Source organism: Chenopodium quinoa, unplaced genomic scaffold (assembly GCF_001683475.1).
Source record: "Chenopodium quinoa cultivar QQ74 unplaced genomic scaffold, ASM168347v1, whole genome shotgun sequence".
Taxonomy (NCBI): Eukaryota; Viridiplantae; Streptophyta; class Magnoliopsida; order Caryophyllales; family Amaranthaceae; genus Chenopodium; species Chenopodium quinoa.
This window is the reverse complement of record NW_018745684.1, coordinates 10,698,468-10,712,838: the sequence shown is the minus strand read 5'-3', so window position 1 is coordinate 10,712,838 and position 14,371 is coordinate 10,698,468. Positions and strand designations below refer to the sequence as shown.

General features: G+C 40.0%; 1 pseudogene; it reads left to right on the top strand.

Moving 5' to 3' along the window:
• Positions 1 to 1,157: 1,157 nt before the first annotated feature.
• The window catches only part of LOC110718072, a 30,386-nt pseudogene continuing 17,172 nt past the window's right edge, over positions 1,158 to 14,371 (top strand).

Sequence of the window (14,371 nt, the reverse complement as noted above, 5' to 3'; positions counted from 1 at the left end):
TCTCTCTGAAAGCTAAGTTCATGCAACTTAATACACGCTCACTATTACAGCAAATAGAAGAACATTGCCTAGAAGTCAGTCACGAAGACTAGCAGTAGAGATGACACGACGTGGTCCTTTCCTGAAGTTGGATGACTGAAAAGTGAATGCACGGGTGGAGCGAAGTCCGGAGAAGTGGGAGTAAGTATTGGTGACTTGGTGTGGTGCAGGATCATGTAAGAGTGTGCAGCGTGTCGCATGCCAACAATGGTGGTAAGCTCTAGACTCGGTGATAGTCGAAGTGAAGACAGAGGTTTTAGGCTAACAATTTACAAGTGCAACTCAAATGGATGAAAGCAAAGTGTGTGAATTATAATGGCTCGTAATTAATTAGATTATGTTAGGAAATAAAGGGTGTAATCGTGTTTAATTAATGCAGAACAAGTCAATAAAAAAATAACAACGAGAAAAGCAATAAAAAAGATAAACAAAGAACACAAGGATTTACATGGTTCGGTCAAATTAGACCTACATCCACGAGTGGGAGATTCGAGAGGTTCTTCACTATAATAGAGAAAGAACGAAAGAATAATACAAGGAGTCCTAAATTTAATGGCTCAAAAGGTATGATCTAGTTGATCAACTAAACGGTCCTTTTATAACACAAGGAAACCCTAATTATACCCTAAATTGTTCTCCAAGTATACTCAAATAGCCGTCATAGAAAAGATATAACTTTAGGAAATATCCCATAAATTATCCTAAAAGAACCGAACTACCGAGCTATAGCTCGGCAGCTAGCTCAAGCCTACCGCAAGTCTTCAAAGGGCCGAGCTACATTTCACTCGCCTAGAGCATTAGCTCGCCTGCTCGTCGCAATTTTCCAGCTTCGTCAGGTTTTTGTAAAACGGCCATAACTTTCTCGTTTCTTATCAAAATTGGGCATATGACCTATCGTTGCAAGCTCTTGAAACAAGGTATCATTTGCAACTTGAATCATCTCAAACTCACTTGTAGTTTGAGAGATATATGCATTTAAAGTCAGCCCTATAAGATTTCGAGTCATAATTTAACAGCTTATTATTTGATGGTGTTATTTTCAATCTTGAATAATCCATACTGAACAACAATTTGGGTGGGAGAGAGTCCTTTAGTAAGGAGTAGTTGAGAATGTAATTGCTACTAATTATTACAATGCTATTAATAATAAGAGGTACTCCGTACTTACCTTCGCGTTTTATCCAAAAGAAAACAATCTAGTTCTCATTCTAAACTCTATTCTATTCAAAAAAAAAATTGAAAATGATAGGGCCACAATGTTGCATGAATCCTCCAGCTTTGAACCCAAATAGGGGAATTGGGCATGTTGAAGTTATTGGTGCCTCAAATCACATGTCACTGGCTCTTCTCATTCCAACCTTGTTGTTCTTCTTATCTCAGACTTTTTTGATAAGTTTCTCATATTGAAATTATCTATAACTAATTATTTTCTTTCTACAAAGTATATATTTTGTTAGTCGTAGTAGTTGTCACGAGACTGAAGTGAAATTCAAAATTTACGAGTACTTCAAATGTCTTAAAAGATGGAAGTAGTGCATATTCAGTTTTTTTTTTTTTTTTTTTTTTTTTTTTTTTTTTTTTTTTTTTTTTTTTTTTTTGCAATCATAATGTCTAATAATTTTCTTTTCATTTTGTATTTGTCTTTAATTGGAGGTTATGAAGCTCCAAACTTAAGGTATTTCATGCATAAAATAAATTACTTGATTTTTCAATTTTGGAATCTAATGTTGATTTTTGTGCTTCATCCCACTTTAATTTCCCATATTTCAATCTAATTTTAGCTTGGATTGGGAAAACAGTATAAAGATTATCAATGTTTGATTAAAATTCACAACGAGAATTTCTGAAACAAGCAAATATTTGCTTAAATAAGCTTAACTAAACATAGCCTTAGTGAATACTTGTAAGTTGTAACTGCTTGGTGCTAACTGCTAACTGCACCTACAATGTAAATGCCACCATATGTCATATGAACAATAGCTTCTTGTGCTCCTCCCATACATGGTGAATAACTTCCTACATCGCGCAATAGCTCAGTCAATCATTCAACCAAAGCCTTAATCCCTACATCGCACAACAGCTCAGTCAATCTTTTCAAAAAATTTCTAGAGGAAGAAAAAAGAGAGTTTTTTTCGTCCCCTCTGTAGGATTACATTGATATACTTGATGGTAATTTACTAATTCTACTTTTTTTTGTGATTTTGCACCATCGAACACTGACATCAATGGCGTACTCCTACGTACAGGAAGCTCGCAGACAAAGTTGCTGCTGCTAGTTATTACGTAATTGTTTGTGATTTCTTCCACGGGGATCACTACAATCCTGATAACCATAATAGACCACCAGCAGTTTGGCTAAAAGACCATGGAGCTGTGAGTTTGCCTTTTTTTTTGAATGCGGACAAAAATGAATTATAACGGATGATTTTACAGCAATCATTATTTACAATCATTTGAAAAATAACTACCATATTATTTTAAAGATATATGATATGATTGGTTTATTTTTTCATGTTATAAAATAGTCACAATTAGTCTTATAATATCTAAATATAAATATAAAATTTGAAAATTTTAATCCAACATAAAATAAATATTTTTTGAGAAACTATAAAATAAGAATAAAAATCACATAAATGAAACTAAAAATTTGATAAATCAAAAAAATGTTGATAATACAATTTAATACCATTAATTAAGTAATATAATTAATACGTCAATTATCAACTATATAATCATTAAAACATAATGGTAGTCATATTTCAAACGACTACTGTAAAATTTTCAGAATTATAACAGTAAGTTTTGTGTGTGCCAGTTTTACTAACTGATTATAGAAATTAATATGCATATGATTCATTTCTTCAGGACAAAGGGTATGAATAGGCAAAGCCGATAATTGAATCTCTGAAACAGAAAGTATATGTAAGATAGGAGCAGCTGGCTTCTGTTGGGGAGGTAAGGTTATTCGCATTTGCAAAATTCGATGTGTTAAATCTTTGTATACTTTGCATGCCAAAGTTTTTACTCATTTGATTTTTCTTTCTCCCTGTGATTTTAACCATTGACTTGATCAATTTAGCTAAAGTGGTTGTGTAACTTGTTTCGGGGTCTTATGATGTGTCCTGCGGGAGAGTTACAGCTCTAAGACTGGATCCTTGGACGCCTATACCTGCAACAAACGGAAGCTCCAGTTGTTCGGAGTTTTGCCTCCGACGATCAAGTTAGTACGTGTCGAAGCCGAGTAAAATGCGGAAAGTAAAGTGAATCTTCTCGGATACTAAGATCTGGTGTTTTCTCTGTTGTAAGAGAATATTGTATTCAATGATTGTTGTAATAAAATCAAGGTGCCCTTCTCAAGGTAATAATTGTCCCTATTTATAGGGCATGGGAATTAGTGCCCTTACCTAGGTCATTTAACCTAGGTAATTGGGTTGTGCCGTTTTACAGCGCCTCGGGATTTGAGCCCATGAAGGCCATCATTTCCCCTTATGATGTGTGTGCCACGTGTCTTATCCTGGTTGGCCCATTTTGGGCACCTCCTAGGGTGACACGTGTCACGAGCTGAATGATCCACGTATCTAGGGTATTTTAACCGTGGCATGCCACATGGCGCCTGTGACTCTTATCAGGCATGCATGGATGGCGGTTATTTTAACCGTTCCACCTTCTGGGGAGAATTATAGAGATGCCCCTGAATTTTACCGTTCTATAAATAGTCTTTTACCCCCCCCCCCGGTCCCCCCTCATTTCGCACTTTTACGAAAAATCTTCGAGAGAGAATTTGAGTTTTTAAGAGAGAATCACAGCTGCCGCCTGTGTCTTGTCCGCCTATATCACAACAATCACAAACTTCAGCAGTTTCAAAAGTTCCTTCTCTTTCATAAAGTAACCGCATGTTTCTCTCCTCTTTCTCGCTTTATTTATCGTCTGTGTTTTCTTTATATTAAAAATGGTTTCACAAATACACACGGCACGCCCTAGGTTAGCTATCAGCCAGTCACCTGGTATGGCTTAATCTAGGACTAGGATTTCCGTCTGCCCCTTCCTAGACTCTCCCCCGCGAACATCCCTGAATTTGGTCGTCTCTGTGTCTGTGCAAGACATTATGGCTAGAACGAAGCAGACAATCTGAGAGGATCAGAATGTTGGTTCCCTTAGGGTGCCGGCTGTGGAGGTTTTTGACCATCCCCCCAATCCCTCAAGTACGCCGGGCGACTTCATTTTAAACGACTCGGAGGAAGGGTATGTGTAGACACCTGATTGTGTCTCCCCAAAAACAAGACTCAGTGATGAGTACCTTTCACGTCTTTGATTATCGAGTTAGTAGAAGAGTTGAAGAGTCTCGTGAATTTCCTTTAGCCTTGGCCATTTCTAGCCTTTCCTAAAATGTTTTTAACTAAAATCATTCATCTCGTGCCTTTAAATCCAAAATAATTCATTTCGTGTCATCTTTATAAAAATTTCCAAACTAGTTTATTTTTGTCTATCGTCTAGGTCTAATAACTGTGTTGTTGGATGAGGCTTGAAAATAGCTTTCCAACGATATATTATAAGCCCAAATCCGACTTAAAATGAATAACTTATGGCCAAAATACTAAACCGAGCCTTACCAACGACCCAATGACTATGTGGAGGGTCCATTTACCATAACATCATTTCTAAAACCCTTAGATTTATTATTAGCTTCTATGATCCTCTAGAAATTTCTAATTTATTCTCTTTTTGAAAAGATAAAGACTAAAAATTTTATATCGGATAAAACACTTGTTTTTAATAGATTTAATTCTGATAAAATAAGGATAAGTATGGATATTCGACTAACCCAATTTGATTAAAAGTCGGATTCCGTACGGATCTTATCTTCAAAAAAGCATCGCGCAACGATGAAAATATCGCACAGCGATGCTAATATCACGCAGCGATATAAGCATCGCGACGCGATGAAACCATCGTTGCGCGATGAAAGGCGTCTTACTCCGAGTCGGATTCTGACTCTTTTTTTGATATTTTCCCTCGTTTTTCCCTATAAATAGGATCGTTTTCCTTCGTTTTCATTCACCAACAATCTTCATCTTAATCTCTCTCTAAGCTTTAATCTTCTCTCTCTCTTTTTCTTAGCTTAGCCTAAACACTTCACATCATATGACCTTTGTGAGACTTGAATACTCTAAGCCCTTCTCGAAGTTGCCTTCGACCTCGATGTGACAGGTTGATATTTTTGAGGGTTTGGTCTCAAATCTCTATTTCAATTATTATTTGATTTATTTATTTATTTGATTAAATCTTTCTTGAAGTTACTAACACGTGTATTGTTTTAATAGAAAGAGATACGAGGCATCAAAGCGAATAGATCTACTATCTTTATTCCTTGCTTTTTGATATAGAAATCATGCTTAGAATATTATTTTAATTCCTAGTATCATGTTAGGATGTTGATTTTGATTTCTAGTATCATGTTAGGGATGTTTTTCATGATTTCTAGTATCATGTTTAGGCTAAAGCTTTGATCTTTATTATTTAGTGACATGCTAAGGTTTGTTATTAATCCGTTTAGTATCATTCCTAGGATCTTGCTAATTATACTTTGAGGATATTATTATTATGATGACGATTTGTTGTGTTAATTTTATATTACTTGATTATTCTATGATTTATTGTTATTTCTTGATCACGCCCTTTCTTGCAGGTTTAAAGGGAATTTATACTTGAAATCACGCCTAATAAGATAATTAATAATTTGATTTTAGGTTTAGTATGATTTTAATTTCAAGTGATCGCTTATAATAGATTTATTTGTGCATTAATAATTAACCAACGTAGATTAAACAGGTTTAGGGCTAACTTGTTGTATGTATGTTGATCGGAAAGCGCACAAGAATATCATAAGAATTAAGTAGAGGCCTATTTAGGGCGGGTTCAATCTCTTTTAGGCTGGATTCGTACCATCATCCCCGAATATCCAATCATGGTTCCGGACCACTACGGAGTTAGTGATCTCCGTGATCGTGAATGGGGTGTAACCTTCACACCCGTGAACAGTTTACAAGTTCCTAAAACTTGTTGGCGACTCTTTTATCTTTAGCTTCTTTCCCTTTGGACGCCAGCATGCTTAAATGCATGATCACAGTGGGGCTCAAAGTTGATGTTTGAAATATTCCTTATACCACCAAAGTTCACAGGGGGCAGAAGGAGATAATTCCCAATAGTTACATCACAAAATTTGACTGGTTGACAAACGACACCTATTAAGCCGCTTGTAGCCTTAGCACCGAAAAGAGTAGTGGTAGATGGCCGAGTGCGCACTTTGACTTAGCAATTTGCCTAAGTCTTGTTTGTTGTTGTTTTTTTTTTCTTTTTTATTTTGGCTGCTTACATCCGGCTTATTTTTTACAGAAGAAGCAATGGAGCATGTGTCCACAAAAAAGACAGTTGCTAACTCTGTGGCCGCCTACCGCTTGATGAACATGTGGAAGGCCAAGGAGTTCAGGTTGGACCAGCTGGCTCATGTAACATTCTCAACCTTTGAATTGTTTTCCTTTAGTATACAAGTTGCCTTTACCGCCTGACACTAACATGTCTTGATTCCCATTTTGTAGGAGGGGAAAAACAGACCGATTGTGCCTCCTCACTCGCCAAAAGCCGCAGAAGCGCTTGGCTGCTGAGGACCGAACTCCCACTAAGTCAAGGAAGAGTGTGGCGCATCGGACTCCTTCGTCCGCCAGATCTGAGGATGACTCTAATCCCACCACAGGCAGCAAATATCCCGCCTCCCTTGAAGCTTTAAAGAATTCAGACACCTATAAGGCGTCGAAGAGTGTCGTACCACTCACCGCTGCTACCAGCTCAACACTAAGCGGGCATCGTGACAAGCGCCTGAAAGGCCGGGAGATTGCTGGCTGTAAACACCTAAAAATGTCTCCCCAAAACCAAACCTGATGATGAACAACCTTTCACCACCATTATTGGTCAGGTCGAGTATTTAATCTCGGGAGTGCTTAAAACCCACATTCAGTCAAACATAGCCTGCAAATCAGTCTAATTACATTTCAGCCCAAACCCTTTTTAATCCATTTCATATTATTTATCAATTGTGCCCGATTAATAAGTATGTAAACCCTAAACCTAATTAACTCGGAATAGCTGGAACGTCGCACAATTATCCCGCATTTAATGCTTAAGTAAAATATAAAAATGAATCTAGACGGAATTCCGGAAAACACTAATGCCGCGACACGGCAAAATCTGCCACATCATAGTAATTTTGCCGTGACACGGTAATTTTCTAGGGTTTCTCCGTGGCGCATTTCAATTCTAGGGTTTCGTGCATCACCCTGTTCATTCTTCTATAAATACGAAGCTGATTTCTCCAGTTTCGGGGCACCAACACACATTCTAATTCCTCTCTCTCTTATTCTAAGCCTTAAACATATTCTCCTAATTACACCATTCCTTCCCTTAAGCACTCCAAGGAGTCCATACAACACTAGAAGTTCTGTACTTAAACCAAGGCGTGAAAGGTAGAACCGATTGAGGGTTTGGACCAAATCAACTCTACTTTTATTTAATTTAATTTCCATTATTTATTATTCTTTGAAGTTACTAACATTTTATTCATGATGTAGCAATTTAAAGGAGCACACAGAACGTGAGTAACTAATTAAATAAATTACTTATTTTACTTTATATTGCTAGTATCATGATTAGGGTTATTATGGCTAAACTGCTTACAATGTTGATGATGTTTTATTATATTATTGATCACCATATTGCATGTTTAAAGAAAATATGTAATTGGATATAACGCCTAATAAGATAATTTGGACGACCGGTTTAGATTCCTTTTTAATCTTGTTGTTTAATCAAGTTATCACAATATTTTAGAATTATGTGTTACATATTCAACCAATTTAGCCTAATATTAGTTTGGAGCAAATTGAATCTTTGTTTGCATGCTTTTGAAATCGCAAGAATTACTTTTCGTAATAAAAATCGAGTAGAGGCCAATACGGGCGAACTTGACTCCATGACTCACTTCGTACCATCATCCCCGATCCTCCTTTCGTGGTTCTGAACCATATGGAGTTAATAATCTCATGGATGATGAATGGGGTGTAACCTTCACAGGTTAATCGTTGTTGCCTTTCGTTGTCCCTTATTCGTGGTTGCCTTAAATGATCCGTGAACGGTTTACAAGTTCCTTAAAAACTTGTTGGCGCCTCCCTACTTTGCTTTGTCCCTAATCATGTCCCTAATCGTATGTCAATTCCCACTTCCTATGAGTGCCAAGCATATTCACAACATGCTAACGTAGGCCCGCTTCGAATGACGCCTACACTGGCCCTCAAGGTATCACAGCCTTTAACCCTCTCCCTTGCAGGGTCAATTCCTATCAGCAGTCGCCCAGCAGCTCTAAAGATTCTCCGTCTGTGGGTCGAGCTTATGTCAAGTACTTACAAGGTGTTCAATGTGCATATGTAAGCCAGAGGCCGGATGTACAGTAGTTCACCATGAACATGCTAAAGGTCGTCTCCCAGCTAAGAGGGCGTCCGTGAGGGGTGTTAGGACCCTCAATTTCGACGCCATCACTGCTCGGCTTGCCGAGGTAAATTGACTTAAGTTGTCCAACATTTCCAACCTTTATGCCCACTATACGTTAACAAATTGTTTTTGTCGGATGCAGACTATGTTGCGGGTGGACGGGCTCAAAAAGTCGTTTGCCGACAAGCAAAAAGAGGTAAAAAGCACCAAAGAGCGGGCCGCCTCTGCACTTGACAGAGCTCAGTTTGACACCATGAAAAATGATATACTTACTCGTGATGTCCTATATTCACAAACAGAGGCCAATTTGCAGGTCAGGGCCAATTTGGGTGCGGCCAACAAGAAGGTGGCTAACTTAGAGGCCGAACTTAAAACGGCTAAGTCCCACCTCAAAGTCCTGGGGAACGCTGATCAAGAGGCGCACGACCTCCACACTCAGAATGAGACTCTAAGGGTGAGTTGGCCAACCAGGAGATCCGGCTTCGGGCAGAGCTTAAGGCCAAGGCCAAAGAGGAGAAGGCATAGTTGATTGCCGAGAACGAGGCCGATTGTGTTACCCGCATGAAAATGACCTTTCGATCCCGGATGACGACTACTTCATCTGGGAGTATCAATATGAGGCGGCCACGAATGAAATTGATGCCCAACAGCTCGAGGCAGCCGTGGATGAGAAGATGGTTGAGAATGAGAAGGAGCAAGAGTATGATCAAGAATAGTCGACCCATGACGTTGAAGAGCCAACTTTCAAAGATGAGCAGCTCCCTCCTCAACATGATTAAGCTTGATGTATGTTTTTTTTTGTCCAGATGGCCATCACTTTCTTTTATGGCCTGTGTGCCGAGGGTTCTTGTATTTTACCGATTGTGATGCCGTTTTAACAATATTAACTTTCTTACCGACAGTAGTGTTGCTTTTAATTTAAATGAATATGCTGACTGTGTAGTCGGTTTGCTTCAATTTTTCCAGTTTTTCAAGTTAATGAATTTTTTGCTATGCATTAATGAATTGACTACGTATTTTTGCCACAATCCATACATGCGACCCAAGTATACCAGATGTTCTTGCCCCTAGACGGTTGTGCAGTTAGTTTTAAAAGTGGGTTGATTGACTTAGAAATTTTTGATACTGAAAGAGAGTATGACTAATTTCTAGGTCAATCAATCACTATGTGATTGCCCCAAACCAAGTGGACAGTCGTCCGTCGAGCAGACGGTAACTTTTTGGCTTACAGACGGCCATTAGCTACATCAGGTCTTAGACTTAGCGTTGTAAAATCAAGAATTATAGCTAAGTCTTAGACTTAGACTTTTAATCTTTTAAAGACCAACGGGTCAAAGAAAGGGAAAATGTAGACGGCTATAGGCCGCCTAACTCACTTAGGGCAGGCCATCTACATCGCTGGACTTAGAATTTACTTCTCACCAATAAGACCGAACAGTCCTGAGCTGCAAATTTGCAAAGTAGAATATTGATAAGTTCGAAATTAGAACTCATTTATTGAGCGATAATCGAATGTGGCCGCCAGAGATTCCATAGGGAAGGCGGCTCCCGTTGCGGTCTGTGTTTCAGACAGATTTAGCCTAATGACTTATCTTGTTCAACAATTGTGGAACGCAAACTAAGTGGTTAATGGCCGTTTGATGCCCATAGGGCAGGCGGTGTCTTGGTCCATTTGTATTAGTTAGTCCCAACATTTGAGAGACTTAACCAATTTTAGTTAATTATTAGATTAACCATGTAGTCTGAGGATGTCTCCTTTCAAATAGGGCAGGCGGCCTTCATTCGTTTTGGTTAAGATGGCAATTACAAACGTCTGTGTACCATTCCAATTTGGGCAGTCAACTTAAACGTTAGAGGACCAAGTTTATAGAGCAATGTACCACCCAAATGGGAGATGCTCGCTGTGAGCGAAGTCACCCAAATGGATGTCGCCGAATGTGCCTCACTCTATAAAAATGGACGAATGAATTAGATTTGCCGTCTGTACATAGCACAGACGATACTTCTCCCATAGGGAGCCGTATCTAATAGTACAATAAAGGAAAAACAAAAATTGAAACAAAAGGCAATTCTCATTAAGCTTTTCATTTACAAAATGGGCAAGGCTTAGAAGCAATACTTTTTTAAGTTACCTACATTCCAAGTTCTAGTTAGCTTCCTGTCCTCTGGTGTTTCCAGGCGGTAGGTGTCGTCTCTGACTTCTTCATAGATCAGATAGGGACCTTCTCAATTGGGTGTCAACTTGCATTTCTCATTGGCCCTACCGGTTGCCTCCATTTTACGTAACACAAAGTCCCCCACTTTAAAGGGTCGTTTGTGTACTATTTTGTTCTAGGATCTTGTCATTCTCAGACAGTAGATTTCATGGCGCAAAGCAGCATTGCCCTGGCGTTCGGGTAATAAGTATAATGCCAGTCGCATGGCTTCCCAATTAGCCTCTTCATCATATAACATGACTCGAAGAGTCGACTCATAAAGCTCAACCTGGCCAGCTCTTTCAATTTTCTTTTTACTGTCGTTTGCTTCAACCTGGCCGTTTGCTTGGGGTCGGCCAATTGAAGCAAATCAGTGGGAAATTCCTTGATCTACTAACCAATTTTGAAGGTTAGGCGTCTCAAACTAAGGGCCATTGTCAAAGACCATAGACATAGGGAACCCATACCGGGTGATGATGTTATTCCAAATGAAAGATATGACATCCTTTGTCTTTATGCCTTTGACTGCCTCTGCTTCAACCCATTTGGTGAAGTAGTCAACAACCACTAATATATACCGCCTCTGGCCTGACACATGTGTATATGGACCCAAGATATCCATGCCCCATTTCGCAAATAATACTAGGCTATGAATTGTCGTCGGATCAGTTGTCGGACGGTGTATAAGTTTGTCGAACCGCTGACACTTGTCACACTTTTTCACCATTTCCTTAGCGTCTAATTTCATAGTCGGCTAAAAGTAGCCTTACCGTGTGGCCCTTGCTGCTAGAACTCTGCCGCCTATATGTGAGGCACAATAGCCTTGATGCAAGTCTTCCGGAATTTCATGCCCCCTTTCTGGGGTGATTCATATCAAGAGTGGCTTTTGGAAACCCATCTTGAATAAATCTCCTTTGTGGATTTCAAAGTCGGCCGCCCGCCTTTTCATGGCAACCATTTCTGGATAAGTATCCGGTAGAGTGTCGTCTAGCAGGTAGGCCCGGATGTCGTCCATCCAGATTGAGCTCTTGTCGAGTACACTAATGGGATCTTCTTTAATACTTCGTTTTTCCATAACTTCCGAAAAGACCGACCGAGGAGTGTCACAGGCGGCGGATGATGCTGATTTTAACAGAGCATCCGCCTGATTATTCTCTGACCGAGGCACCTGACTTAGATAAAATTTGTCAAGTGTCTCAGCCTCAATTTTAATCGCCTGAAGGTATTTGATCATAGTCGGATGGATGGCCTCATAGTCACCATGGTATTAGCTAATGACCAACTAAGAATCAGAATATGCATCAATTTTCATTGCCCCAGCCGCCTTACACATGTGGATGTCGGCTAGTAGGGCTTTATACTCAGCTTCGTTATTTGAAGCTTGAAACTTGAACTGTAGTGCATATTCATATTTGTCTCCTTCAAGAGACTGACATATAATTCCTGCACCACATACGTTCATAGTAGAGCTCCTATCTACATACACCTTCCAAACCTGATCCAAGTTCTCCGACTCTACCGAACGTATCATTTCTACGATGAAGTTAGAAAATGCTTGACCCTTCACCGCCTTTCTTGGTTCGAAGGTGATTCAAGACTCTGAATTTCGATAGCCCATTTGATCATTTGGCCGGATGACTCTAAGGTTGTTATTGGCTGCTTAAGTGGTTAGTCAGTGTAGACTACCATCGGATGTGCCAAAAAGTATGGTCTCAACTTCTTGACGGCTTTGAATAGCGCAAGGCAAAATTTTCAACCGTCGAGTACGGGATCTCTGCATTTCAAAGAATGTGGATAACGAAATAGATCGGGAGCTGATTGTCGTCTCTCTCGGCAAGGAGAACAACACTAAGAGCATGATCTGAGACAGCCAAATACATGTTAAGTGTCTCCTTTGGCAAAGGTCTTACAAACCTTGGCAAGGAGTGCAAATGCTCTTTCAATTTCTGAAAAGTCGCTTCAGCATCATCCCTCCATTCGAACATTGTTTTCTTTCTGATAGCTTGGAAGAAATAGAGGCATTTGTCACCTGATAGGCTAAGGAATCTCCCCAATGCCGCCAGGAAACCGGTTAGTTTCTATACTTCTCTGACAATGCGGGGTGTTTTCATCTCAATAATCGCTTGTACCTTCTCTGGGTTTGCCTCTATCCCCCTTTTATCAATCAAAAATCCGAAAAACTTCCCAGACTCAACACAAAAGACACACTTCTTAGGAATGAGCATGACCTTATGCCGCCTGAGTGTGGTGAAGGTTTCTCAGAGGTTAGTAAGGTGATCTGTCTATAGCTTGGATTTGACTATCATGTCATCAATGTACACCTATACATTCCTACCAATCTGGTTAATGAAGACCGCATTTATCATGCGTTGGAATGTAGAAGGTGCATTTTTCAAGCAAAAAGGCATCACTGTGTTATAGAATAACCCCTGATCAGTGACAAATACCGTATTTTCTTGATCTTTCTTCCACAAGGGTATACTGTGAAAGCCTAAATAGGCGTCCATAAAACTCATCACGGCATGTCCGGCTATAGAGTCGACCAGACCGTCGATCTTTGGAAGCGGATTACTATCCTTCGGACATGCCTTGTTCTTATCTGTGCAATTAACACACATGCGCTAGGTCCCATTCGGCTTTTTGACCAAAACAACATTGGCTACCCATTTGGGAAAATGACATTGCCGAATGAACCCGATGTCCAGCAGCCTCCTTACTTTGGCAGCTGCCGCCTGACTTTTCTCCTCGCCGTGATTCCTTTTTCTTTTGCCTGACAGGCTTTTCTTTGGGGCAACGGCGAGTTTATGGACAGCAAGATCCAGGCTGATGTCTGGCATCCCTTCCACTTCAAAAGCAAAGATATCTTTAAATTCTCTTAACAGATTTTGTAAGTCTGCTCCCATATTTGCAAAAGCAACTGTCCTTACCTTTACAGTTCGTTCTAAACGTGTCTCATCCAGAACGATGTCAATGTGCTCTCCAGCCGGCTGGGGACGTGCCGCCTGTTGGTCTTCTCTTCATCCAAGTCGATCGTCTCAGATTCCCAACCGACTGCAGTAGGCTTGACGTTTGAGAGGTAGCACTCTCGTGCTACATTCTGATCTCCTCTTAGAGACCCGACGCTATCATCATCTCTTTCAAACTTCATCGGCATGAGGGAGGGGATTATGATGGCCTTGGATTTGTTTAGAATCGGACGGCCTATAATGAGATTATAGGCAATCAGCAATCTACCACCAAGAACTGGACGATCATATTCCGCTCCTTTCCCTTTTCACCCAGCCGGATAGATAAATCAATTCGGCCGACTGGGTGTATGACTCAACCCCCAAAACCAACCAAGGGGTGCGAGACCTCATGCATGCTGCTGGGGTTGAACTTCAGCTTTGACAAACTGCCAACTGATTATAGCAAACGAACTGCCGGTATCAATAAGGATCCGACCAACCTTTTGGTTGGCAACTTTGCATTCGACAACCATGGGGTCATCATGCGGCCGACGGAATTTGCCCCGATCCTTTTCAGTTATGACAACCTCAGGGAATGTCCCAGCAGACGTCTGACCATCGTCAACAGAGTTGATCATTTTTCTGACA